At 46.3% G+C, this 25,295-nt stretch overlaps 1 long non-coding RNA gene across 1 annotated transcript; it reads right to left on the bottom strand.

The window, feature by feature from the left end:
- Nucleotides 1–330: 330 nt before the first annotated feature.
- LOC116086626 lies at nt 331–25,295 on the bottom strand. The gene is made up of 3 exons (XR_004117015.1): nt 25,123–25,295; nt 987–1,293; nt 331–439 (listed from the first exon to the last, which is right to left on the bottom strand). It is a non-coding gene; the product is annotated as an uncharacterized LOC116086626 (long non-coding RNA).

Raw genomic sequence — 25,295 nt, 5'->3', positions numbered from 1 at the left:
CCTGGCTGTCATAAAGGAGCTCCTTCCGGGATGGATGTGTGCCATCTCTTTCATCTGTTATTTGACTAAATGATGAAAGTGGCAATTAAGTTTTCATAGGGTGTGTTTGCATAACTTCTTTTTTTGAAAAAAGACAGTGCCAATGTATACAACCAACCGTCACTATATTTACATGCTCTGGGGTGGAGTTAAGGCTGCTTTGTGGTAAACATAAGGAAACTCGCCATGCTGGTTTTTTTCCCAACCTCAAATGAAGTTTTCCATTAACCAAGAATGTTATTGAAATCAGAAATGAAACTTGTGTCAGACCAAAAGTCTCTTTATTGCCCATAGAAATGCTCACACACAGGGTTGTTATCTCTGGGGATGAGCTTGAAGATTTACGAGGAAACCAAACAAGTATGGCTGAGGTCCTAGGAATGTCCAAGTCATGCTGTTTCTGAGAAAGGAAGTGTTGATCAGATATCGCCAATAATATTCATTACAATTAAAAGGACCTTCTTTAAAATTCCAGTATCTCCAAGTTCTGATTATTTGCAGTTTTACCCCCCCCAACCCTTTTCTCTCTCCCCCCCTCCCATGGTCATCGAATTTTTGTAACAAATATAAGACAGTTCTGCTATTTAAAAACAATTCTGTGGCACATAAAACAAAGGAGTTGCCAGTACATGGAAAGTTCTCAAGAAAGAAATAATGTGTATTTAAAAATTAAAGATCTAGAGTGGTGGAGAGATGGCTCAGTAGCTAAAAACACTGGCTCCTCTTGGAGAAGATTCAGACTCAATTCCCAGCATCCACAAGGCAGCTCACAAACTTGCCGTAACTCCTGCTCTAGGGGATCTGACTCCTTTTCTTGTTTTTGAGGGTATCTGTGTGTACCCCCTACACAATGGGGATAAGGGGGAAGAGGGAGGAGGGAGGGGGAGGGACTATTATTACCTATACTTGGTCAGTGAATACTACTCCCTTGAACACAGATAGAGTACCTGAGGCCTTGAATTAGGTTTCCCATGGGGGTAGAGATGCAAGTCAGCCAGTGCTTCTTTTGGTAAGATTCAGGAATCTTACAACTTAGATTCTTTCTTTGTAGTGAAGAGTAGGAGCTGAATTCTGTTCTGAGGTCAACCAGAACTCTGGATGGAGTGAGGACGTTCAACAGTGGGGCTCAACATTGATGCTCAGGTTGATGGTTCCTCTTTTCAAAGGAACTCTCTGGAGTTTCAGACCTCTTGCTCGACTGGGACCAGGTTGATTGCACAGACTACCACCCCACAGGGTCACATACCAGATATCCTGCATGTGATACATTTACATTGTGATTTATAACAGTAGCAAAATTACCTTTATGAAGTAGCAACAAAATAATTTCATGGCTAGAGGTCACAATGTGAGGAACTGTATCAAAGAGTCTCAGCATCACCACAGTGAGAAGTACCTGCTGTCGAATGCTGAGTCACCCCCAAAACTGTATATAAATCCTATTCAGGGAATTAAAGGTGTGTGAGGACTACTCCGTTGTCTGAGCCTTTTGTTCTAAGATCTGTAACACTTGGGGAGAGGTCTACTCTCCTGAAACGTGGCCTGAAGCTACACCGCACTCCTCACTGGCTAGTCGGCCTCTCATCAGCCCAGCCGGACCTGCAGTGTAGAGTAACTGAGTGACCTGGAAAGCACTGCAGAGACAGAGGTGAAGCCAACTGTGGCAGAGATGGAAGTGGAGCCAGCTGTGGCGGCAGAGGTGACAGAAGCTACTTCTCCTCTCTGCCTGTGCTCACTTCCCTTCACTGGAACTCTCGCACACGGCTGGGCCAGAGATCTTCCTGAAAGCCTCTTATACACAAGCCCACATGACCCCCAAAGGGGTCCTGGCCCATAGGTTGAGAGCTGCTGGTCTAGAAGCTGACCTCTGAAGAGCTGAGCCATGTTTGCTACTCCTCAACCTGTTTGGTCTCTGAGGTAGAGAAAAAGCAAGGAGCAGGAAAAGTTCCTTCCCCAGCTCTAAGAGGCTCCAGATCTCTCTGATTCAAATGTACTTCCCACAACCCTTTGTACCCAGTCTCTGCTTCTTCTCTCCCATGCCTGGATATCACCAGATGTAAGAGACCTGTAGCAATACCTGGTATTAGATTGTCTCCTGGTAAGATATGGCCTCTTCATATGTGCCTGCAGGAATGCTTGCTACACCTGTCTCTGACTCCCCCACACACAGCCCCAACCCCTTGTCAATCATTCTTTACACTGAAGACAATGAGCCCCAGATGTTCTAGAATATTCCCTTGAAGAAAAAGAAATGACCCTGGAAAGCCTGAGCCATGGAGTTAGTTACTTTTTGTTGCTATAATAAGGCAGTGTGACTAAAATCAATTTAAGAGGTTTTGTTGTTGTTTTGTTTTGTTTATGGTTCCAGTAGACATAATGTCCATAATGGCAAGGAAGACAGCAGACAGCCACTGCAGGATGTCCAGAGATAATCACATCACAGCTACACAGAGAAGCCCAGGAGTGAGCACAGGAAGTGGGTAAGGCGACAAGCCCTCAAAGCCCACCCATAGTGATGCACTTCCTCCATCAAGGCGTAACTTCCCCCAAATAGTGCATCAATGGGGGAAGCAAACTTTAAGATACATGAGCCTGTTGGCTTTTACTGACTCAGCCAGCTGTTTGGAGAACTGGCCTGCATGCCTGAGACTTCTAAGGGGAAAGGAGATAGCATAGTGGGTGAAGTGCTCGCCACGCAAGCACGGAGAACTGAGTTCAGATCCTTAGCATCCATGTAACGCCAGGTATGGAACACGGCTGAAAGGTCAGCTCTGGGTCATGGAGAGAGAAGGATCCTAGGGCCTACTGGCCAGCTAGTTTAGCCAAACCAACAAGTTACAGGGCAGTTAGCGACCTACCTCAAAACATAAGGGAGAGTGATTAAGGAAGAAACCTCTGGCCTCTATACATGCATACACATGTATATCCACACCCATTTGCACATGCACACACATACACACACATGCTGGCATACAGGTACACACATACACATACATACATACATGCACACACATGCACACATATGTATGTGTACACACACATGCACACATACCACATACACATACATACACACCACACACACAAATAGTCACACACACACATACACTTGTGTGTATGCACACTCATAAATGCATGCACATATGCACACACATGAATGCACACACACACACAGCTTTTGATTCCATAGTCTCACCTCCTCTTTCCCCATCCTTTCTTCTCCACCAACAATCCCTTACTTATAGCCATATTGATAATATAGAAAGTTCTTATCAATACAGAGGATTGAACTTTGAAGATCCCTTATTATTTTTAGTGGAGAATAAACTCTAGGATTTCTTGGTAATGACAGTACAATAAAACTATGATTAAGAGATGAATCATAGTTGTTTAAAATAAAGTTTGTTACAGAACCAACTGAGGCTGCTAAAATTACCTGTGGTGTTCTATGTGAATGGCCAAGAGGTATCAAACACAAAGTGGCCAAATGGGAGCCATAGGCTGAGACAATATAGCCTCCTCTAAGAGGTAACACTTGTTCTCAACATGAGAGTATCCAGAGGCCTGGAGAGAAAATCAGCCTGCAAGGTGGGCTGTGCCAGGTAGGTAAGTCCCAGAGAACCACGGGACGGGTGGATGGAGGCCGTGGCAGTCTCAGGCTGCAGCAGAGAGGGAGCAAGGGAGAGCTATTTCTCCTTGTCTGGCTGCTGAGGGGACGCGTTACTCTGTTCTCTTGGAATCATAGGAATTACCCACTTAATTCTTGGCACATGGTGCTGATAATGTACCAATTAATGACTAATTAGGAAGATTTTTCCAGAACATTAGGTTCTGGGAGGAAGTCTTCTCTGAGAACCATCCCTTTCATGTCTTCTGTCTTCTCCCTGTGGTTCACAGCTCAGCATGCTTCCAGCCAGTCTGGGTTTATTTGTGGTGACTGCAGGCTGTTCCATTCACTTACTTCACAAGACAGGCCCGAATAAATAAAGCATGAGCCCTCATCACCCTCTGAGAGAATAGCGCATAACTTCCATTCAGCTTGGAGCTCTGGAATGTGGGTAAGAGTCAGGTGAAGCTGGAAGGAGACTGAGGGAGATGGGAGGGGAGGGTCCAGGAGCCCATGCTGATGGTGAGGATGACTTTGGACCCGAAAGGGTAAGTAAAAAAGAGAAGCTGACATAGGCTCCAGTGTTCTGGTAGAGGAAGTTCAGATAACAAGTAATAACTGAGAAGTCAGTTGGATGGACAGACAGACAGCTATACCCTCGGTCACAAACTGCATCACTCCTGCATTTACCTCTGAGACATACTCAGGCAGCACCCACTATGTGTCAGGCTTTGTTCCAGTCACCAGCACACAGTAGTGCCAAAGAAATCCCCGTTCTCATGGAATTAATGGTTTAAGAGTTGTGCTATGCTTTAGTGTGAGCAGACAGTTGCAGCCATGCCATACAATCCTTCATCTTTACTCCGAGATGCTAGCACGGTCCCTGGGCTGTGTCAACAATGTCACAGGTATTGCCCATTGTCCTTAGGGGTAGACAAGAGTAATATCATTGTCATTTAAGAACCCCTGGTTCAATGGGACAGGCAGTAGGTGTGCACACAGCAGACAGTGAGAACTCAGGGCTGAGTGGTCCGTAATGACAACTGGTCTTACTCTCCCCAGATTGCTGAGGGAAGACATGGTGCCGGGGTCCAGGCATGGGCATCCATGTGCCCGAGGCAAGGGGGTGGGTGTTAGGGTGTTCTCATCGAGCGCAGAGGCCATTCTGTTGGAGGAATAAGGTGGAAAGCTTTCGGGAGGAGCTACACAGGCTGGGTAGGCTACACAGGCTCTCAGAGCCATATGCTAGAACCACGGGATAAGGCAAGGCACTGGATCACTTCCCACGATACCCATTTTCTCACAGGCCTGTGCCTTGGCTGGACAGCACAACTCAGCGGGGTCTCTGCTTTGGGTCTCATGAACTGAAACTGTGGAGCTGACCAGCTGAGCTCCTGCCAGGAGGTTTGGAGGAAATTAGTTTCTAAGTTTTTCTGGTTGTTAACAGAGTGCAGTTCCCAGGGTTGTGGACTGAGGCCCCATGTTCTTGCCATCTGTTTCCTGGCTTTACCCCGAAGCCTCTTGCCAGTCTGGTCCTTGCTCATGGCCTCCACTTGTCAAAGCCAGAGCGGCCTGTGAATGCTTTTCATTCTTGGGATGTCTCCTGCTCCCCCTGCCTCTAGGCTGAGACAGTGTCTTGCTTTTAAGTTTGTAGACCCACCCAGCAAACCCATATTGAGAGGGATTATACAAGCAAACTGGCAGAGTCTCTCTTGCATTTGTATTAATGAGGTGCCAGTGACCAGAAACGTAGAGTAGAAATGTGGACAATTGTGGACATCGTGATATTAGGTCTTACTTCCTGGGTTTCTTAACCACTTACATGTGAAAGCTGCATTTCAGAAAAAAAGGTTGTTCAAGGGCAAGAAAGAGGCTTGAAAGGAAACTATGCAAGTTGAGCTACAGTTTTCAAAGCCAGGATCACTCGGAAGCTAGTGGTTACTGTGCCCACTAATATTTTGGGAATAGCCAATTGCTTTCTGGTGGGGTTTAAGGTCCTTTCCACAGTAGAAAGCCATGCATAGTTCTGGGCACCTGGCCAAGACCCTTGGGCTAGAGAGGGCATAGCATGCTTCAGAGAGCTCCTGGCGTCTACGTGGATCCCCATCTGAATACTCATCTTTATCGTGTAGACTGGTGTGGCTCTCAGAGGAGAAGTTTCTCTTTGTGAGGGCAGTGGTTAGCAGCGGCTCATAACAGGTCAAAATGGAGAGAACAATTGAGTATCGATGCTTGACCTTAAGAAGAGACAGTGTGATGTAGGAGCACATGGACACAGGGATGGATACTGTTGCTGTCCAGGCCACAGGACCACAAGCATGTCCTTGGCACCATCACCTGCATGTGCCATGAGGGTAACTGAGTCAGTCAGGTGCTGTTGGAAATGAAAGTGTAATCTTTTCCCCACTTGGGTCCCCAGAGCGCCTTCACCAGTGTGTTCCGCCCACGCCCATTGCTCTGCCCCACTACAGCTCCCTGTCCTCTAGGGTAAGGGTTGGGAAGATGAATTGTCTTCTCAGTGCCAGATTCTTCAGTTTAGTCGGTATTCTCCCCAGACATGTCCAGCAATGGATGGTTTTGCAAATGGTCTCAATATATGCCCCTTCTCTACCCATTGCTGGTGTTGAAAGCCTTGTGTCCACACTGATGGTAAGGAGAGGTCAGACCTCTGGGAGGTAAGTAGATCACTAAGGAGAGTCACTGAGGAATGAAATTCGATCCCCTATAAGAGAGGCCACTTGTTCCTCTCCAGCATGAGCTCAAGCTGAGAAAGTGTATCTATCAGGAAGTGGGTCCCAAGCAGATTCGGAATCCCCCAGGGAACCTGTCTCAGATTTCCAGCCTCCAGAATGGAAAGATACATTTCCGTTATTTACAAGTGTACTGGCTGGTTTTGTGTGTTAACTTGACACAAGCTGGAGTTACCACAGAGAAAGGAGCTTCAGGTGAGGAAATGCCTCCATGAGATCCAGCAGTGAGGCATTTTCTCAATTAGTAATCAAGTGGGAAGGGCCCATTGTGGGTGGTGCCATCCCTGGGCTGGAGTCTTGGGTTCTATAAGAGAGCAGGCTGAGCAAGCCAGGGGAAGCAAGCCAGTAAGGAACATCTCTCCATGGCCTCACTATCAGCTTCCTTTGGTGAGGAACAGCAGTGTGGAAGTGTAAGCTGAGTAAACCCTTTCCTCCAACACTTGCTTCTTGGTCACGATGTTTGTGCAGGAGTAGAAACCCTGACTAAGACAACAGGCTCCCAGCCTGAGACATTTGTTACAGCAGCCCCAAGAGTAACAGATGACATTATTATTCACATTAAATTCATGTGCCCTGGAGGAAAAAGGGATTCTCATCCTCTCAGAAGACGAAGTAGGCAATTTTCTGGCTCTTTCCTTAGAATCTCATCAAGTGCTACTTGGACATAAATTTCAAATGGTCCTTTTGAGATTAGGTTACCTCACTCAGGATGATATTCTCCAGATCCATCCATTTCCCTAAGAATTTCATAAATTCATTGTTTTTAATAGCTGAGTAGTACTCCATTATGTAGATGTACCACATTTTCTGTATCCATTCCTCTGTTGAGGGATATCTGGGTTGTTTCCAGTTCCTGGCTATTATAAATAAGGCTGCTATGAACATAGTGGAGCATGTGTCCTTATTACATGTTGGAGCATCTTCTGGGTATATGCCCAGAAGTGGTATAGATGGGTCCTCTGATAGTACTATGTCCATTTTCCTGAGGAACCGCCAAATTGATTTCCAGAGTAGTTGTACCAGCTTGCAGTTCCACCAGCAATGAAGTAATGTTCCTCTTTCTCTACAACCTCTCCAGCATCTGCTGTCACCTGAGTTTTTGATCTTAGCCATTTTGACTGGTGTGAGGTGGAATCTCAGGGTTGTTTTGATTTGCATTTTCCTGATAACTAAGGATGTTGAACATTTCTTTAGGTGCTTCTCAGCCATTTGGTATTCCTCAGTTGAGAATTCTTTGTTTAGCTCTATACCCCATTTTTAATAGGGTTATTTAATTCTCTAGAGTCTAACTTCTTGAGTTCTTTGTATATATTGGATATTAGCCCTCTATCGGATATAGGATTGGTGAAGATCTTTTCTCAATCTGTTGGTTGCCGTTTTTGTCCTATTGACAGTGTCTTTTGCCTTACAGAAGCTTTGTAATTTTATGAGGTCCCATTTGTCAATTCTTGATCCAAGAGCATAAGCTATTGGTGTTCTGTTCAGGAAATTTTCCCCTGTGCCCATGTACTCGAGGCTCTTCACTTTCTTTTCTATTAGTTTCAGTGTATCTGGTTTTATGTGGAGGTCCTTGATCTACTTGGACTTGAGCTTTGTACAAGGAGATAGGAATGGAATCCAGAAGCTTGGAATACCCAAAATAAAATCCACAAACCACAAGAAACTCAAGAAGAAGGAAGACCAAAGTGTGGATACTTTGTTCCTTTTTAGAAGGAGGAACAAAATACCCATGGAAGGAGTTGCAGAGACAAACTATGGAGCAGAGACTGAAGGAAGGGCAATCCAGAGAAAGCTCCACCTGGGAATCCTTCCCATATTCAATCATCAAACCCAGACACTATTGTGGATGCCAGCAAGTGCTGGCTGACAGGAGCCTGCTATAGCTGTCTCCTGAGAGGCTCTGACAGTACCTGACTAATACAGAAGCAGAGGCTCACAGCCATTGGACTGAGCACAGGGTCCCCAATGAAGGAGTTAGAGAAAGGACCCAAGGAGCTGAAAGGTTTGCAACCCCTTAGGACAAACAAGAATATAAACTAACTAGTACCCTCAGAGCTCCCAGGGAGTAAACCACCAACCAAAGAGTATGCATGGTGGGACTCATGGCTCCAGAAGCATATGTATAGCAGAGGATGACCTAGTTGGTCATCAATGGGAGGAGAGGCCCTTGGTCCTGTGAAGGCTCTATGCCCCAGTGTAGGGGAATGCCAGGGCCAGGAAGCTGGAGAGGGTGGGTTGGTGAGCAGGGGGTGGGGGTGGGGGAGCAGGTTTTTTTGTTTTGTTTTGTTTTGTTTTCCAGAGGGGAAACTGAGAATGGAGATTTCATTTGAAATGTAAATAAAGAAAATATCTAATAAAAAAATTTCAAATGGTCCAAAGTGTAAGAAAGAACCAGCAATGGTCACAGGTTGTCCACTCTCCCCCACCCCCAGGGACATCATCTATGTGAGACAAAACCAGAGATACCAGCAAAAGGAGAGCTAGATACACAGGCAAAGAGAGTCAGCGTGTGAGGAAGGCAGGGAGGACAAAACTGAATGAGACAGGCAGGCAGGCAGGCGGGCGGGCGGCCAGATTGCTGTTGCTGTTTTGCTTTAAAGCTATTTTTCTTTGACAGCTTTGTTGTCAGCTCTGGGCTGATTGGGTCTCTCCCTCTGAGCCTTTCTCCAAAATCAAGTAAAGCAACACCTTAATCCCCCAAGTCCTAATCTGCAGAGCTCAGTTCCTTACAGGCTGCTTGTGCAGTTTGTCTGCACCTGCAAGGCAGAGGAGGCTCCATAGTGCTGCCATGCTCCTTGCAGGACTCCACAGGCATGGCTCCACGGGGCTGCCACGCTCCTTGCAGGACTCCACAGGCATGGCTCCACAGGGCTGCCCACGCTCCTTGCATCAGATCTTGAACCTTAGTGAACACCTGTGTCTACCTTTGTGCGTGCACACTGACCAGGCTGCCACAGTCCCTTCCCTTCCTTCTGCATTTCCTGCTTCATAGCGAGGGACATGAGTGTGCATTTGGTGTTACACTATGTGAATATGTTTCTGCCACAGTAGCTTTCCACCACCTCTCTGCTCTTGAGGTAGCCAGAAAGACCAAAGCCTTTCAAATGAACAGAAACACATGGTCTTCTGAGGTGGCTTTAGGATCAACATTGCACAGTGCATGCACAACTTCCCTTTTGGGGTGGCATGAGAGTGGGGTGACAATCTCAGCTCTGCTACCCCTGAGCTGCTATCTTCCCCTCAGAGCCTCTAGTACACCCATCTGTGCAATGGGGTAAGTTGGAAATGCCCCTCCCCCACTTCATAATGATGGTGGTTGTGAGAGCTTGACTATATAATGTGAAGTGTGCGTGTGTGTAGAGCATGACAACCCAGTGTAGTTGTGCATGTATGTTAATGTGTGTGGGTGTGGTGTGTGTATGTGGTGTGTATGTGTATGTGTATGTAAATGTCTGTGTGTGCATATGTGTATATGTGTGTGTAAGTATGTAGAGCCTGACAACCCAGTACAGTTGTGTATGTGTGTTAGTGTGTGTATATGAATGTGTATGTCTGTGTATGTATATGCATGTGTGTGTGTGTCTGTGTCCGTGTGTGTGTGTGTATGTGTGTGTGTGTATGGGTGTGTGTGTAAATGCCCAGGATTCTCTCTAAATGCAGAGCCCTGCCTGAATACACACAGCTACTTTCAGACTGAGTTGGGCCAATGTCTCAGCCCTATAGGGGTTATAACTAAACCCAGGGGAACCTGGATTTGTAAACTCACTGCTTCCCACAAGGATGTGTCCCTGGGAAGAAACACTTGCCCAGTTGCCTCATGCTTAGGGGTGGAGTCTTCTCAGGGGAAAGTGTTATAGGTAAGTCTTAACTTCTGTGAGCCCTGATTGAGTGTTAGAGCAATCAGGAGACACAACTAGAGCTCAGCTTTAGAAATAATACGGATTAGTTCCTTCTATTGCTCTAGGACCAAATACCTGATAAGAAACAAATTAAGGGCTGCTTTTGGCTGACAGATTGAGGGGATACAGTCCATCATGGTGAGGAGGTCATGGCACTGGGATCCTGAAGCCATAGTGCATCTACACTCAGGAACCAGAGCCTGAGACCCAAGTCCGTGGTATGGTCCTGCCCTAAATGTGGCTTGGCCTTCCTACCACAATAAACAAACCCGTTTGAGAAAAATCCCTCACAGATGTGCTGAGAGGTATCTATGGTGATTCTAAATACAGTCAAGTTGCAATAAAGGTTACCATGGCAACATCTGTGTGTGTGTGTGTGTGTGTGTGTGTGTGTGTGTGTGTGTGTGTAACTGGGGTGGGATATGACTTGCTGGAGTCAGTAAAATCCTAAAAGGGTCTTTGTACTTCTGTCTTAATCAATGTCCTCTTGCTGATGAAGACACCATGACTACAGTAGCTCTTATAAAAGAAAACATTTAATAGGGGATGCTTACAGTTTTGAGGTTTAGTTTCATTATCTTCATGGTGGGGTACATTGTTGGCACACAGGCAGACATGGTAACTGAGAGTTTTACATCTGAATTTGAAGACAGCCGGAAGAGAAAGGCCTGGCTTGAGCTTTTGAAACCCTCAAACCCACCCTGGTAACACACTTCCTCCAACTGGCCAGACCTCCTAATTTCTGTCAAGTAGTGCCATTTCCTAGTGACCAAGCATTCAAATGTATGAGTCCGAGGGGCCATTCCTATTCAAACCACCACATACTCCTTAAATTTATATCTTAAATCAGACTGAGATGAAAACCTCAGGAGGCAGGAGAAAAGGAGGGGCTTGTTAAAAATAAAAATGTTGGGCTACAGACATAGCTCAGCTTGCTTTGAAAGCACAAAGACCCTAATTCTATCCTAGAACCCATACTAAAAAGGGAGACATGGAGGCACATGTTGTAGTCCTAGAACTTGGGAGAGAGAAAGGAAGGTCTCTCAGGTCACAGGTAAGTACCAGGCCAGTAAGAAACCCTTTCTCAAAATCCAAGGTAAGCCAGATATGATGGTGCATGTCTGTAACCCAGACATGCATGTCTGTAACCCATGTCTGTAACTCAGGAGACAGATGTGGGTGGGTCTCTGTGAGTTCAAGGCTAGCCTGGTTTGCCTAGCAAATTCTAGGCCAGCGAGGGCTGCACAGACTGTATTGCAAATGTCCAACACACAAAATACAACGTGATGACTCGAGGAGTAACACTCAAGGTTGACATGGGTGGCCACACACATGTACCTGCACATGTATGACACCCCAGCACACACAAATAGTAATATTAATTGGCTTTGAAGATGAGGTTTATCAAGGGGACATTTCAGGCCCTAAACTGAGTTTCTTGGGGCCACTGTATGAAGTTCAGACTCACTGATTTAGGATTGTTGAGATTCATCATTACAGTTGTGGGGGTTAATTGGCTCCTCAAACCAGTTGGTTCCTTGTCCCAGGAGAATCCTTCCTTACCATTCCAGTTTCTGGCAGTTGCTAAATAGCTTTGGTGTCCCAAGACTTGTAGGGAATCTCAATTCTGTACCTGCTTGTGCTTGAATTTTTCCTCTTTTTGACAACATAGCTATCATTGGATTAGGGCCCATTTGACTTCCTTGGAAGTATTTACAAATGGAACCACACAAACACAGGTAACTTCTATCTGTCAGAAGACACAGTACCCTGAACTAGGTGCTCCAAAAGCCATCATAGGAATGGTGGCAGGGAGGGATAGGCTTGTGCCCGCTAGGAGGTATTTGTTCCTTAGAGTGGCAAACAATAGTGTGGAGCAGTAGACTTCTCTCTGGAGCAATCCACTTGGACCTTTGGAAGTTGTGGTCAGTCTTGATTTGGTATCACCTAGGAGAAATGCCTCAGGGCACACTGTGAACAGATAATGAGGGTGGTTTAACTGAGGGAAGACACTCCCTAGATATTGGTGTCACCATCTCACCAGCTGTGGTTTTGAACTGGATAAAAAGGAGCTTCAGCAACCTGCTTCCCTGGCTGCCTAACACTCTCGCCCTGACGACTTGTACCTTCAAGGCACAGAGCCAGAATAGACTCTTCCTCCCTTCCTTAACTTGGTTTTGTCACCACAACGATGAAAGTAAAAGCAGAATGGGGTATAACAAAGCAATGCCTTACAATCACGGCTCTGCTTTCAGAACGGGCTATTGATTAATTAGCTTCTCTGCGCAGGAGACTTTGATTTCTTTGCCTGCAGGCAATTTAATAAAGTGAGGGGTGGACTAGGGTAGTGAGGAGGGTGGCCTGTAAATAAATGCTCTCAATGACTCCCGCATCTGGACAGAATGTCCTGGAAGGAAGTCGTATACATGCTTAATGATGTGTTTTGTTAGTATTCGAGTTCGTGGTGGCTGTTTGGGGGCAATTTCTTTAAAAGCATGCTTTTAGGGGGGAAGGAATCTTCTGGGTGGGGGTGGGAAAAGAGCTAATATAAACTATACCCTGGGTGCACAGATTCAATGCAGTACTCCCCTACGTGGCTGCTGAAGGCACATAATCTCCCTTCAGAGTGATGCAAACCTATGCAGGAGATGGGGTCTGGTCTGTGGCACGATTGCCTGGGTTTTTTGCAAGCATGTACACTGCTTGCTTGTTGCCTGGTGGCCAGTTCAGGAACTTTTCTTATCTGGAACACCACTTACACCATATACCTTTAACATGTTAATCCAAGGATTTACTCAACAATAAAAATAAATCCCTTGGGAAGCATGCAGAGCAGGCTTTGCAGTTGGGGTCTGATGGAGCACTCATCAGCACTCAGTGTTGTGGAGCACTCCCAATGAGCACTCCTAACATGCCAGCGAGGCTGAGACCCTGGCTTATTGCTCTGTCTGCTACTGATGCTGTTGCCCTCCAGGCTGACAGTGACGGGCTCCAGCTCTAGAATTCTCCTTGAGGCCCTCCTATCCCTCATTGTCCTAACCAGCCCAGGTTCCCATACCTGGATCCCATGAATATACTGCATTTTACAGCAAAAGAGTCTTGACACTTATTAAACTGAGGACCAGGTGGCAGAGAGCCTCCCAGTGACAGTGTGTTTTGAGAGTGCTCCCCAGGCACTTGTGTGTGGAAGGCTTAGTTTCCTGTGTGTGATGCTATTGGGAGGTGGTAGGTCTTTAGGGATGGGGCGTGGTGGAGGTCTTAGTACACTGAGTTCATATGACCTTGAAGGAGACTGTGGGATTCCAGTCACTTCCTCTCACTTTGCTTCACAACCTCCACAAGGTTAACCGTTTCCTCCAATGTGCTCACTGCAGGCCTTAAGCAATGAGCTAGCTGAACACAAGTCTTCAAAGCTGTGAGCCAAAGTGAGTGCTTCTCCTTTAAGCTCACTCTCAGGCATTGCGCTCTACTAATAGCTGACAAATATATCTGTATCGTTGGGGATTCCTAGGATGGGTGGCAGAATTTCCCATCCCCAAACCACGCCATCAGGATTACTGTGAGCAACTGAGAAGAAACATACACTCTTTGTCTGACCTCCATGTCTCTGTCTATAGGCAGGGCATGGGTTTGTGAAAGCGTTTCCACCTCTTCTTCAAGGAGGGGTAGAAGTTAATCACCAGCTGACAACAGACACTTACCAGACTCTGATGAGATCAGAGAGTTTGACCACAGCTTTTACCACCGAGCTACCATGACAGTTCCCATACGTCTGCCTCAGGAGACTTGCCACTCCCCTGGGAATCATGGGCTCCTCCTTTGCCTGGTTTGTTCATTATAGGAGAGACTGCCCTTTAGGGTGATGTTAGGGTCCTCATGAGCTAGTGACTTTATGTTGCTGTGATAAAGCATTATGACCAAAGGTAACTTAAGGAAGAATTTATTCTAGATTATGGTTCCAAAAGGATAAGAGTTCATTATGGTGAGGTGGAGGCAGGAAGTGGTAAGACGCTAAAAGGTCACATCTTTAACGATGGCACAAAGCTGAGAGAGGAGAGAGGACACCAGCCCCTTCCTCTCCTCTCCATGTTCCAGGTGTGAGCTTTCTGGCTTTACTCTGCCACCCTTTCCAGGATGTGCTGCTTTACTCTCTGTCCTGATCTGACACCTTTGGAACATAGGCCGAAATAAATCTTCTTTGTTCTAGAAGCTGGCATACCATAGAGCATCTTTTACAGAAACGGGGAGCTGCATAACACAAAGACTCTCTAGGAAACACAACCAATTTATGTTCTATTGTATTTCTCCCTGGAGAAAAGCACTAATACTGTACAGTACAACCTTGTTGGATAGGATGTGTTACCCCTCAAGGACCACTTCTCCCCTCAGGAACTGTATAACTCCTCAGAATGTGCAGGCAGAGCCAGGGAGAGGACTCAGTTGGTTAAGGTGCTTGCACTACAACCATGAGGACCTCAGTTTAATTCCAACACACGAAACAAAGTTGGGTGTAACAGAGCATGTCCTGTGACTAAAGTGTAGGGGATGTGAAGGCCCGAGGTTTCTGAGGACTTGCTCACAGGGCAGTCTGACTGAAAAGGACAGCTTCAGTGAGTAGAACTGAGAAGGAAGATATCTAGCATTGGCCTCTGACCTACACACATGCACACTCACATGAACATGCACATGAACACGCACACACAAACACACATGTACACACCCATATACATACATGTATACATACATACCTGCATACATATACATACATGTACACATACTCACACAGGCGCACACACACAAAGAACACACATGCACACATGTGTGATGGGAAGTGTCTGGGGAGACCTACTGCAGACCTAAACACTAGTAAGCAGACTGTGGCCCTGGCTTGGCTTATTCCTGGTTTGGTGGGATCTCTCCTGTTTGCCCCTAACCATGATTGTCTTGAGGATGATTTTTCTTAACCTCAAACATGTACAAAGTTTGGCGTTTGAAAGAAAATATTTCTTCTAGAATGGCTGATGATACCTAATCCCAGCCAGACATTTATCTCAATTCAACAGTGATTAGGAAATTCTTTCATTTCCTCTTGGATTTCCCACCATCCCATTATGTTTCTCTCAGTCTCAAAATCACTCCTCCCCCCCATACACAATCCTACTGAAGTAGGAGGAAGAAGGTTGCCTTGTGTGGTTGCTGTGTTGTGATAAACACCTTGGTAAAATACAGCAAAGCAGAGGGAGAATCTATTTGGCTCACCATTTCAGGTTTATCATCCATCAAAAGAAGGAACTTGGCCCAGCTAGGACCAAGAGCATCCATATAGTAGCATATATTACATAAAGAGCAGAGAGAAAATTAACATAGGGTTAGTGCTCAGCTAGCTCTCTCTACTCTTATACAGTCCATGACCCAAGCCCAGGGAATGACACTACCCACTGTGGGCTGGATCTTTCCACATCAAGTAAGGCAAGCAACACACCCTCCCATAGACTTGCCCATAGGCCAAACAAGACTAGACAACTCCTCAATGAGACTCTCTTCTCAGGGGACCTTAGAGTATGGCAAGTTGACAGTCAAAACCAACCATCATGAGGGTCTTCATTAATTCTTGCCTCAACAAACCAGAAAAACAACAGTGGCAGAAGTCTGGTGTTCTGCAGTCTTGCCTTCTTGCTGGAGAAAGACAAGCTTAGTAAGGTACAGGGCCCTGCTGGTCTTACGGTTAGTGAGCACTTGGAGTGCCTCAAGGGTTCTGGGTGCCACATTTTCTGACAGACACTCACTGACTAGATGCTGTTGGGTTGGGCTCAGTAAACCACCCCTGTAAGAAAGGTAGCCAATGTGTTAGCCACAGGGTAGCCAACATGGATGAGGGAGCTTTGGAAATTTCATGGTCAACCCTCTGAGCATATTTGGTTCCTGATCTCTTCTTAAGATGACACCAGTTGTGCTGAATCAGTGCTCTTACCTCATTCTGACTGGATCACCTCACTAAATAAATGTCTTAACTCCAAATACAGCCTTGTTCTGCGGCACTAGAGGGAAGGCCTTTAGAATATGGAGTCTCATAACAACTCTGCAATGGCTTCAGTGACATATTTTAGGGTTTTAAATTCACTTTTAAAGTATTTGGGGATTGAATCTCCAATCTATCCCAAAGGTCTCCCACTTGCTAGGTGTTCAGTCTACCACTGAACTCCTAAGGATATTTTAAAGTGAAATTTGGGAATGTCTACGGGGGCGGGGGGGCAGAGTTCAAAAGTGAATTCGTAATTCCAGAGTATCCCTGCAGTTTTTGAGCCTTGGGGCCACTCACAAGCCATGAGGTGGACCTTTCTACAATGTTCTAGCTTCTAGAAGCTCTGGTGTCCCCAGGGATGAGGGCTATTTGTATGTTTACTCTGTTAGCTCCAAGGAGTCTCTTCCAGACACACAGCAGATGACACTTCACTGTCTGTGATGTGTCAGCCCCAGCCAGCCACAGGGACCCATAACTCATCTGTTGACTGAAACAAGAGACTCACTTGTTTCCAGTGAGTAACCAAAGGGAAGGTGTCTTGATTTTGAAAGGAACAAGGCCAGCTTCATTGTGGATCTTTTTGTGTGTCCTTGAATGTAGGCACCCATATGGCATGGTGTTTTGAGCCAGGGTCTCTTGTTCACTGATGTGCATGCCAGGCTAGCTGGCCTGTAGCTGGGGCCTGTCTTTATCCATCTATCCCACTGCAGGAACAGTGGGATTCACATGAATGCTGTCACACCCGACTCCGTGTGTGTTCTGGGGACCTAAACTCTGGTCTTTATCCACGAAGACATCTTTCCTGTTCCCTCCCCCTTTTTCTGGAATGAAATCCTTCCCATTACCCTTTCTTTTTAAGTTCAAGATTCTTCTTTTCCATCTATTGCTGCCTTGGATTGGGACCACGGTCCATTGAGGATGTGTGGTGTACATATGGTGCCAACAGCTTCCCTGCCCTTCTGTTAAATGCTAGTGGCATTTCTTCTCAGTAATAATCAATAATGTCATTTGAAATTGCCCATGTCCACTGGGCAAGATTATTCCCATTTGGGAATGTTGTAATGAGATACAACGCCCCTTCCCCCCGCCCCTGCCCATGTAGTGTCGGAATACTCTAAGAATACGGAGGTAGATGCATGAATCTGAGGCTAGCACTGATGTTTGTTGAACTGATAACTGGTTATAAGTGACTAACAGGCAGGTAGAAAATATAGTGTGAACACAGAAGATAAAGGGATGCTTGTGCCTAGGATGGGTTATAGCAGGATGCTACAAGTCTTTACACCCTATTCAGAAAACCACACAATTTAAAATTTATGAAGTATCTATAGAATATTCCATGTAACATTCCTGGCTACAGCTGGTCCCAGACAACTGCAGATAAGGAAAAGGTCACAGAGGAATAGAAAAAGCTGAGTAAAGAGACATTCTGGTGCCTGGGCTTTGCTTCCTTACTCTGTAGTCTGCCAGTGACATGGGACAACATCTCTTGATACATAAGGTAGATGGAGGGATGACACTTGCAAGGTGAACATTAGCCTCACAGGTGGGATTCTCAACATTTCCCAGGTGGTTGTGAACTTCAGACCTTCACTATTCAGGGTCTACCCTTAGGTTCCAGATGAAAACACACAGTATCTCTGGGGCAAAGGGACACCATCTTCACACCTCCAACACAATGCTGGGCTTGAGGAGAGCTACGTAATCCTGCAAGCCACTGCTTCTGGGATACCTCAGAGCTACCTGCCTCAGGCCCTTGTACTTGACCTTTCAGGATCATCCTCTAACAACAGAATTAGAAGGTGAAGAAGGAGGGAGAGTAGAGATATGAACTAGCAGCTCATGTCTCTTTACAGTCAGGGATGTTCCCAAAGGCTGGGAACTTGATGGCACCAGAGGCCCTCTACAGCAGAGCAATGGCCACCCACACGGGCAACTGGTTTCCCCCCAGAGTTCACCATCCCTATTTTTGTGCAGAACTTCAATTCTGCTTGCCTTCCTTGACCACAAGATGTAAACTCCATTGGGAAGGGTGTTCCTGGGGTTTCTCTGAGGATCTCCAGTAAAACTTTGTCCTTTCCTCTGCAGTGTACAGTACAAAGAGGTGAGGTGTGAGCTCATCAGAGCACAGTGGAAGTTATTCAACCCAAGTGAGCACTAGGCCCCTAGTAAGTTATAGAAGATGGAGGGGGGCTGGTCCTAGGAAAAGAGGTCTTCCTGATGCAACCTCCTGCAGACTAGCAACGGGGATATCCATTTTCTGGCCTCTTTTGTTCCAGGGAACATATACTTGGAGGATGAGCAATGAAGAATGGTCACGCCAGTATGCCTGAGTTGACATCCCTCTATGCGCACCACTCCAGTGGAGATGGGATAGCCCCTGCTCATATATAAAATGCACACATCTTGTTTATAAACTTACCTGATAATTTGGTCTATGTTTGATGAGGCATTGCTCCACAACCCCTACTTTACCAAAATCCATGGTGAATTGTAAAGAGAAAAACCTTATGTTCTGGACACATTGTGCTTAAAAGGTTCTGATAGACATCACGGGTTATTTTGGGAATACTGTGGTTGCTTTCCACGTTCTCTACAGCCATTCACACGGAATTCTGAAACATAAGATGCATCCTACATGGGAAGCACAAAAATGCATACAGGATGAGAATATATGTTCCGGCTTTAGTCATGTCAGGTGAGCTCAGCCATCTTTACTCTGGTTGCTTTATTTTCTATTAAAGTCTCTGACAAGAGAGCACTCCTCTCAGGCTGGAGTTGAGGGCTGTCATTGTTCTTGAGCAGGCACTCATAAAGTCTTATTGTGAGCAACATTGGCTATGTAGGAGTTATCACACAAATAAAACCTTTTTAGAAACCGGGACTTCCCACACAGTTAACTGTGTGGGTTTAGACTAGGGCTGGCTTTTATGGCCCACCTGAGACTATATTGCTTTGACAATGAGAGGCTTAGCACACCAGAACAAAGGGGTGGTGTCTAAACTTGGGAAATGACTACAATAACTTAACATGCTCCTCAGAGCCATCAGGCTCCTACAGTTGAGGTCCTCCCCAGCCCAGGGGAGGACAGTGGTACCTGTCTCCTGCCAATTGTCTATTGTATGGGCCATCAGAAAATCACTTTGCCCCTTTGAACCTGCACTGGTGTGATAAAGTGCGGTAGGCATGGCTAACAGTTGGCTTTGAAGAATGAGTCACTTGGTCATTTCTGGAAAAAAAAAACCCCAAAAACAAAAAAACAAAAACAGTCAAGCATTGCCAAGATGAAAAAGAAGCAGAAAGAAGCCCCAGGCCACTAATATTTCTCAACATCTGCTCCTAGAGAAAACAATGTTTATTGTGGTAAAATCTGCATATCATAAAATTCTCCATTACAACTATGTTTAGGGGTTCACTTCAAAGGCATCGAGCACATATGCACAGAGGTACACCATCTCCACCATATAGCTCCAAACACTCTCATGGCCCCTAACTAAATCTCCTCAGTAAATGACAGCCCCCTGTCCCAGCCTCATACCCCCATTCTACCGTCACATAGTACCAGAGAGCTCTTAGGAGTGTCCCCCACAGCACCTGTTATTTTGTAGCTGGCTTGTTTCACTTCTAACTTTCTCAAGATCTGTGCACACACTGAGTGTTGGGGCCTCACGCACCAGGTGCTGGGAGTCTTGTTTCTCTCTGGGATACAGAATATCTACATCTGCTTGTTCATTCATCACCCAGACCAAACTTCTTCCTTTAGTTCACACACAGATGAGATGTTTTCTAAAGAACATTGTGAGCAACTTTACCAAATGAATAATCTTTTAATCTCTTTAATCCTGTGTTAAAGAGTGAGGTGTAAAATAAGTGGTAAGTAGAGTGTACTTAAATAACACCACATATGTAAACAGGAATGTCATCCTTTCCCCATCTCCCTGTAGAATTATTTTTTCTTCTATTTTGTTCTAGAAGATTATGTAGGGTACAAAGTCTACATTTCAAAAATAGGATTTCTGCAGCTAATCATCTTAACGGGGACATAAATGCCAGCCCAGCCTCCGTGAGTCATTTCTTGGATTCTAAAAGGAATGCATTTCAGACAGGAGTTTTTTTTTCATCTTTGAGGTTTGTTTTAAGAAGTGCCAGAAGCAAAGGCAAAATAATAAAGTGCCTGGAGCCCCACTCAGATCCAGAGGTAGCTCTGAAGCCCGCGGGCTAGGCAGACCCTTGGCTGGAGGGACCCATCTTCTGGTTGGTTCCTCTGCGCACTTGGGGGCAGGGAGGGATTTGGGGGGAGGTGGTGTTTGTATCCTGTGAAGTTTCCTCTTGATTTCAGAAAGCACTAAGGTGGCCTTGAGTGGTGGCTTAGTAGTTAATTGCATTGGCTGTTCTTCCATAGGACTTGGGTTGGATTCCCAGCACCCACAAGATGACTTATAGCCATATGTAGCTCCAGTCGCAGGGACACCCTCTTCTGGCCTCCACACGCATTGCACATGTGTCCTACACAGACATATGTGTGACCAAAATGTCTGAATATATAAAGTTAAACATGAAAATCATGAAGGGAGGATGGCGTGATGCAGTGGAGAAGCATCTATGAGGGGAAACAGAACCTTTAAAAAGCCAGGACTGCCATTTCAAGTCAATCTCCTCAAGCAGCACTGTGCTGATCTGGGTTTACCCTGTCTAGTTACCAGCTGAAGCACTGAGCAGGCACCCATGGAAGGCGTCTCTGGTGGCTACAGCCATGTTGCTTATTCTGAGTAGAGCTGTTGCATGCCATGAGTTTCTTCCACAAAGAAGCCCTGTCATGCTTTATTGTCAGGATGCACCTGGGTCCACCTGGAGCCCTGAAGGTCATCAACAGTCTTCCTTTGTGTGTAAGAGTCACACAACTTCTTGTCCCCTGGGATGGGCGAGGGGAAGGAGCTTGTCTTTTCTCATCCCCTGTGCCATGAGTGATCAATCCCAGGTCCATACCACCACAAACAGCCCTGAGCCAAGGGGAAGCCACCACGGGCCTCAGTACCTTCACACAGAGCAAGCTCACTCCAGTGACTCCATGGCACAGGGGCAGATATGCAGCTGAGTCCATGAAGTCCTGTGATCAGTAACAGGGTAGCGGTGGGTTCACTAATGACAAGTAGGTAAATCTACTCAGGGATTCCCTATCACAGAAGAGGTAAAGAATGGGACTCCTTGCAAATGCTTGAAACTACCCAACTCTCTGATCAAGAAGCAGCTCCTTGAAGCAAGGTTCTCCAAATACACTTAAACAAACCCCAGTTTACACACCTGTTACGTGTAGCAATCTAATGGCGTCTAAAACACACACACCCTCAGTCAAGTGTTCACTTGCAGCAGGGACCACATGCCAAGTGCACCATGACCAAACTTCAGTGGAAAGGTTTAGAATAAGCTCCTAAAGCAGCAAGCGGGGGTTTGGATGGCCATGAGTGTGGTGGAGGAGCTTCAGTGAGACAGTTCGCTTGATTACTCCAAGGGTAGGGCAGATAGGGTTTGGTGATGTTATCAGCATGAAGGGCAGATCGTGTTGGCATTTTGTCTAGGCTCTGCCCCACAGTTACCTGGCAATGCCAGGTGTGCCTGACTCACTATAAAAGGGGCTGCTTGCCCCTCCTCTCTCTCTTGCTTTGCTCTCCCTCTGTCCTCTCCATTCTTACCCCCTCTTCCCATTCCCCTCACCCTCCCTTCTCCATTGTGCTTCTCCCTTATGGCCAGCCTCTACTCCTCTACACATACACACACTGTGTGTGTCTCTCTCTCTGTCTCTCTTCTCTCTCTCTCTCTTTCTCTCTCTCTCTCTCTCTCTCTCTCTCTTTCTCTGCCTCTACTACCCTCTCAACTCCCCTCCCCCGTGCCCTGAATAAACTCTATTCTATACTATACCATTGTGTGGCTGGTCCCTCAGGGTCCCTTAGCATGAGTCTTCAGAGGCACCCCCTCCCCCTACACCTGACCACATCTACCAAACATATTCTCTCTGCCCTTATCTTTTTATAAAACACAACAGATTGGTCATAACACAGTACCTCATTATCATATGGCTGAGTGGAGCTTACATGCTAAATCATGCAGGACTTGCAGGAAGCTCTGTGCAGTTATCCTCTGGATAAGGTTAGAGACCCTCCCTAAATAAGGTTAGGCAGAAGAAGGGAGGCCCCGCTGAGAATGTGAGCCGAGCTCAGAGAACTACCCAGGCATGGTGGGCTGCTACCTTAACAGCAGGGTCTTCTAACATTTTCTGTCCATCTGCAGGGCTTCCCCAGCCCCCTCCATTCCCCATGCTCTGTAAGGCCAGCTTGGTGTTGATCCTCTAGGAGAGGGAGAAGGAAAGAGAGAGTAAACTCAGGAAGGGAGAAATGCATGGTATTTTCCATGTGAAGGTTTGAGAATAACGAGTGTATTTGAAAGAGGAGAAGAAAGGCAAGAGGGTGTGTATTGACTGGTTTTGTGTGTCAACTTGACACAGACTGGAGTTATCACAGAAAAGGGAGCTTCAGTTGGGGAAGTGCCTCCATGAGGTCCAGCTGTGGGGCATTTTCTCAATTAGTGATCAAGGGGGTAGGGCCCTTTGTGGGTGGTGCCATCCCTGGGCTGGAAGTCTTGGGTTCTATAAGAGAGCAGTCTGAGCAAGCCAGGGGAAGCAAGCCAGTAAGAAACATCTCTGCATGGCCTCTGCATCAGTTTCTGCTTCCTGACCTGCTTGAGTTCCAGTCCTGAGTTCCTTTGGTGATGAACAGCAGTGTGGAAGTGTAAGCTGAATAAACCCTTTCCTCCCCAACTTGCTTCATGGTCATGATGTTTGTGCAGGAATAGAAACCCTGACTAAGATAGCGTGACATTAGAGAATCAGAGTATGACAGAGAGCCAGGGACTAAGGCGAAAGTTGTACAAGGACCAGGGGGTGGAGTGGAAAGGGAGGCAGATTTGTTGGGCTTGTAGAGAGGGGTCTCTTGGCTTTTGTGTTTGAGAAGCAGCCCCTGTATGGCTGGCTTCTTGAGCCAGCAAATCCCTGCTCCACACTGTAGTTACCACAGTGGCATCCACTGTCCATCATTTTGACCCTATTTGCTCTCCTCCCACCCCCCTCCTCACTTGTTTACAAGAGGGCTTGTAGGACCCGATATGGGGATAGAACTTTGTGACTCAGAGTTAGAAGGAAAAGAAAGACTTGCCAAGTGATACCTGGTAAGTCTAACTTCACCCATAGACCCCGAATCTCTAAGCCAGGGAAGGAAAGCAAACCTCAAACAGTTCACATGCTCCCATTGCAGGGTGTTTAACAGCATGGTGGGCTGAAGAAGGAAGCCTAGGTTTTCTCCCACAGCTCTAGGCTTAAGATGCTCAGCACCTCCAGGGCATTGAACCTTCTTTGCCCAGCATCCCCATCCTACTGTAGAAAATGAGTATATGGACCACCACTCTCATCTTGCTCAGATTCCAGCGATGAGCATCCAGGAAGCTCAGTTTGTGACATTATTACAGAAGAGCTTTTTGTGTCTCCTCTCTGTTCCCACCAGAAGCAGCCAAGTCATTTTAGAAGCTCAAGGCCACCCTTGACATCAGTGTTTTGACATCAACCTGTGAAATGCTGAAGGAGTACTCTTGTACCTTTTTGATTCAATTGGGGACATCCGATAAACACAGTCCCTGATTAGCAGAAGCAGCCTAAGAGCTTTGATCTGTCTCAACAAAGGCTCTCTGGGCTTAGCCAAAAACCAAGTTCTATTTGTTTTTGTTTTGTGATTTTCTGTTAAGATCTTGGGTCTTGAAAGCACTCTAGTTCTCTGGAAGGTTCTGTAGGTGGGGTGGCTGCTCTTGGTGCAGTCTGCCAAGAGGACACTCTGGAACTGGGTGGTCTACATTCTGGGGCCTCTTGGGAAATGGCACCTGCCAAGGAAATTTAGGGTAATAAGTTGTGTATGGTCTAGCTTTCTGTGCTTTACTTTTATGTGTACAAGTGTGTGTGTGTGTGTGTGTGTGTGTGTGTGTGTGTGTATGTTTGCCTGTCTGTGTCTCTGTGTCTGTGTGTCTGTGAACATGTGTTTGTATATATGTGTTCTTTTGAGGGAGTGTTCCATTGGGTGTACATGTGCTCATATGCATGTGGAGGCAATAGAACAATCTTAAGCGACATTCCTCAGATGCTTCCTGATGTGTTTATAAAAAGATAAAGAGATATAAGATATGTTCTGTGGGTGTGGTGATGTATGAGGGAAGGGGGTGTCTCAGCAGGCCCCTGCCAAGTCTTCCCTTCCCCCTGAGGGACCAGCCACACAACTGTATAGCATAGAATAGAGTTTATTCAGGGCATGGGGAGGAGAATTAAGAGGGTAGTAGAGGCAGAGAAAGGCAGAGAGAGGGAGAGAGTAGAGAAGTAGAGGCCAGCCATGACCACATGGAGAGGGGGGAAGGGAAGAGAAAGAGAGAGAAAGAGAGAGAGAGAGAGGAAGAGAGAAAGAGAGAGAGAGAGGAAGAGAAAAAGAGAGAGAGAAAGAGTGAGAGAGAACAAGAGAGCAAGAGTCAAGAGGGAGGAGGGGGCAAGCAGCCCCTTTTATAGTGGACCAGGCCTACCTGACTGTTGCCAGGTAACTGTGGGGTGGAGTTTAGACAGAATGCTAACACTTCCACTTTGTGCTTTTGAGACAGGGTCTCTCATTGAGATCCAGGACCTGCTCTTTAGACTAGACTAGCTAGTTAGCAAGTCCCAAGGAGCTTCTCTGGCATACTGAGCAGAGCAGCCAGTGTGGGTTTTCCATTCTAAGATTATCAAGTTACCTGTATCAGTCCAGTTAGGTGTAGTCCTGGTTGTTAGAGAGGTCAGAGAGCCACACTCACTCCTCACCCAGGAAGCTGGCTTCAGCCACAGATACTTCATGAAGCAACTTTGCTTTGTACTTTAGAAACAGCTGGCAAAAGAAATAAAGCAATAAAAGTCCCATAGCCATGTA

Source organism: Mastomys coucha, unplaced genomic scaffold, assembly GCF_008632895.1.
Source record: "Mastomys coucha isolate ucsf_1 unplaced genomic scaffold, UCSF_Mcou_1 pScaffold12, whole genome shotgun sequence".
NCBI lineage: Eukaryota > Metazoa > Chordata > Mammalia > Rodentia > Muridae > Mastomys > Mastomys coucha.
Note: the sequence above shows the minus strand (reverse complement) of the source record. Positions and strands in the feature narration are given on the sequence as shown.